The 4,040-nt window shown below is 42.1% G+C and overlaps 1 long non-coding RNA gene across 1 annotated transcript; it reads left to right on the plus strand.

Moving 5' to 3' along the window:
• The first annotated feature begins 422 nt into the window (after nucleotides 1-422).
• Nucleotides 423-2,237, plus strand: LOC123161531 (uncharacterized). Its single transcript, XR_006480734.1, has 2 exons — nucleotides 423-750; nucleotides 1,717-2,237. It is a non-coding gene; the product is annotated as an uncharacterized lncRNA (long non-coding RNA).
• The last annotated feature ends 1,803 nt before the right edge of the window (nucleotides 2,238-4,040 follow it).

A 4,040-nucleotide genomic window follows, 5' to 3' on the forward strand; every position in this document is an offset into this window, starting at 1 on the left:
GTAAACTTTTGATTATCCAAATAACTGCGTGATCGATCAGTTCATGATTATCAAATGGATGTGCATACATGAATGTATAGTGGATTCCCCATTTTGAAAAAAAAAGTATCTTTGTAAGTGTTAGTGCCTAAAAGAACATCTAATTTCTTATTTTTGAAATAGCATCTAGTTTCTTATTTAGTAAGCACATATTTAAAAACTGTTTTATTTCTATTAGTAACTATATGGTGGTGATCTTGAATTGTTCAGCAAAAAACAAAGTGTATGGCAAATTTACGTACTCTCCTTTAATTCGCATCATAGATACGTAGGGGAAAAACCCACCTGTCATTCAAGCATGCCTAATACAAACAATTTCTAGGTGCAACTACATGTACATGTAGCCAAAGAGTAGTTAGCAAGCACCATTTCTCCACCACATATTCCACCCATCTCCTCACCCACTCCAGTCAGGTACCCCTTTTTCCACTCTTATCTGTGCTCACCCCGACTAGCTCCCACCTCGATCTGTATTAGAAAAGCTGCCGGTGGAGGAGCTTGTGTGGCCGGCATGTTCTTATCAGTCCCACTGTTTCAAGTTGGCATGGAAGGTGTTGTCTGAGTCCGTTAAGGAGGACGCCGCTGCCTGGCACCAGCACATGCCCAGCATGGAGACGGTGTGCCACCAAGGCAAGTCGTTGCGCGACTGCAACTCGAGCTCGCCGCCTCGATGCTGTCAGTTTACCCCATCCACGAGATGTTGCTTCAGTGGTGAGCTCGCTCCTGACACCTCCCTCTTCCCAACCTCGATTTTGGTCTTCTGCACCCATCACGCCATCCTTCCATTACCTCGTCCTCCCGCCGTGAGCTCGCCGCCCGCCGTCGTTCTCTGCTCCTGCCATTAGCCAGTGCCGAATTGAGCCGAGAGCCCAGGTCCCTCCCTTTCAAGCGGCTCGTCGGCTTCTCGTCAAACCCGTCACCCACCGTTGCCGTCACCCTCCACTACGTAGCAGCCTGTGGGGGTCTCCTGGAGTGTGCGCCCGTGGTGGCCGGCCAGAGCAGCTGTCGGTGAGGAAGCAGAGGACACACCATGGCCTTTGAGCTCCTCTGCGGTGGCCTGATCTGGTCATTTACTCCTGAGTGCGTGCGCGGCCATGGTGGCTCCATTAGTCGCCCCATGCTCTGGATCCGTCCAGCAGCCTCGCCTCCGACCCAATTTGTGTTGTTCAACATACGAAGAAACACACATGACATCCGAACAGTTTTTTGTTTTTACTTACGGGTGGTAGTGGGGGTAAATATTATCAACTTTTAGGGCACTTTTAATGACGGTGAGCCGGCGGGCAGAAGCAATAGCCACTTTATTATTAGGGAAAGATAAAGAATAATGGTAACCATGAAACTTGTCATCATGATTTTAATGTTCAATTTGGTTATGTCAATCAAGTATCTCATGATAGTTTTTTTGTTGAGCTTTCTCCCAGTATTATGAATAATAATAATGTGGAGTTGATAGGTCTCCGGCGTATCTATAATTTTTTATTGTTCCATACCATTATAGTATCAATGTTTGATGATTTGTATACATTTATAAGCAACTTTATATCATTTTTTGGGACTAACCTACTAACTTGGTGTCCAACGCCAGTTGCTGTTTTTTGCTTGTTTTTGACTTTGCGGAATATCAGTATCAAACGAAGTCCAAATGCCATGAAACTTTTTGGATATTTTTTCTAGCAATAAGAGACCTTGGAAGCTTTGGGAAGGAACGAGAAGACGAAGGAGTGGCCCACTAGGCACCAGGGCACGCCAGGGGCCTGGGGTGCGCCCTGGTACCTAGTGGGGCCCACAAGCCTCCATTTGACCTAACTCTGCCTCTACAAATACTCTAAAATCAGAAAGCCTACCAGGGAGTCCACGAAATACTTTTTACGCTGCCACAAGCCTCTGTTCTTGAGAGATCCCATCTGAGCACCCTTTCTAGCACTCTGCCGGAGGGGGGATCAATCACGGAGGGGATCTACATCAACCTTGCTTCCCCTCGGATGATGTGTGAGTAGTTTACCACAGACCTATGAGTTCATAGATAGTAGCTAGATGGCTTCTTCTCTCTCGATGTTCTTCAATACAATGTTCTCCTTGATGTTCTTGGAGTTCTATCCTATGTAATTCCTTTTTGGGGTGTGTTCGTTGGGATCCGATGAATTGTGAGTTTATGATCAGATCTATCCATGAATATTATTTGATTTTTCTCTGAACTCCCCTAGGGTTTCTGGAATATTTGGAGATTTATGTGGCGAAGAGGCGGTGCGGGGGGCCACCGAGGTGGGCACAACCTACCTGGGCGCGTCTGGGCCTCCTGGCGCATCCTGGTAGGTTGTGCTCCCCTCGGAGCCCCCCTCTGGTACTTCTTTGGCCCATCAGGTGTCTTCTAGTCCAGAAAAATTCTCCAAAAAGTTTCGCTGTGTTTGGACTCCGTTTGGTACTAATATTTTGTGAAGTAAAAACAAAAAAAATAGCAACTGACAATGGGTACTATGTCAATAGGTTAGTCCCAAAAAATGATATAAAATTGCTATAAAATGAGTGTAAAACATCCAAAAATGATCATATAATAGCATGGAGCAAGCAAAAATTATAGATACGTTGGAGACATATTAGGATCCCCAAGCTTAATTCCTACTCGTCCTCGAGTAGGTAAATGATAAAAACAGAATTTTTGATGTGAAATACTGCCTAACATGTTCATCATATACTCTTTTCTTTTGTAGCATGGACATTTGAACTTTTATATGGTTCAAAGCAATAGTCTAATTTTGACATGAAGATTTCAATATTCAAGCATATCAATAAGCAACCATGTCTTTCAAAATATCAACACTAAAGAAAGTTATCCCAAGCCCATCATGCTCAATCATTGATCCATTCATGAAACACACTTGCATATTAGCTACATCCAATGCTCAAGTACGATCGTAGTGCCCCTTAGTTGGTGCTTTATAAGATAAGATGGAGACTCAAATAAAAAATAAAAGTTGCATAAACTAAATAAATAGGCCCTTCGCAGAGGGAAGAAGGGATTTATAGAGATGCCACAGCTCAAGGCTTCAATTGATAGATAGATATTTTTGAGAGGAATACTTTTCCCGTCAACGAAAACGACCGAGTAATTCCCAACACTTTCCATGCTAGATATACCATAGGCGGCTCCCAAACAGAAAATAAAGTTTATTCCTTTTTCCACCATTCTTTAACAATACATGGCTAGCCGTATCCATGCGTGCCTTCCATTCGAACACTTTCCAAGGAATTTATTATTTGACAACATAAAGTAAATTTCTTTTTCAGTTCTGGACTGGGCATCCCTATTACCATCATACTCTCGTGTGATGACAAGTGAACAAACACGCATCTTGAGAATAACATATCTAGCATGGAAAATAGTGGTCACCCCCTGCCGCTTCATGTGCAGTACGAGCACACAAAAAGGAAAATTTATTTAAAAAATTAAAGATGGCGCATACAAATTTGCTTAGAACTACATGGGAATACCGCATATAGGTAGGTATGGTGGACTCATATGGCAAACCTGGATTTAAAGATTTTGGATGCACAAGTAGTATCTCTACTTAGTACAAGTGGATGCTAGCAAATAGATTGGGAAGCAACCAACAAAGAAACGAAAAATCACATGAGCGAGCATTAAGCATAACTAACACCGAATAATGCACCACAAGTAGGATGGAATTTCAATGCATAACTATTGACTTTCGTGCTTGCATAGGGAATCACAAACCTTAACATCAATATTCTTACTAAAGCATAATTACTCACCAACATCACTCACATATCATTATAATCATATCGCAAAACTATTACAAATAATCAAGTTTATTTTGTCCAATGATCTTCATGCAAGTTTTTATTATATCCCTCTTGAATATCTATCACTTTGGGACTAACTTTATATGTTGCTTTTGACAAGCTCAAACAAATCTAAGTGAAGAACATGAGCAGAAAAAATTTCATCTCTCAAAATAATAGAAGTGAGGTATGAGAGA

This window comes from Triticum aestivum, chromosome 7B (assembly GCF_018294505.1).
Source record: "Triticum aestivum cultivar Chinese Spring chromosome 7B, IWGSC CS RefSeq v2.1, whole genome shotgun sequence".
In the NCBI taxonomy this organism is placed as follows: Eukaryota; Viridiplantae; Streptophyta; class Magnoliopsida; order Poales; family Poaceae; genus Triticum; species Triticum aestivum.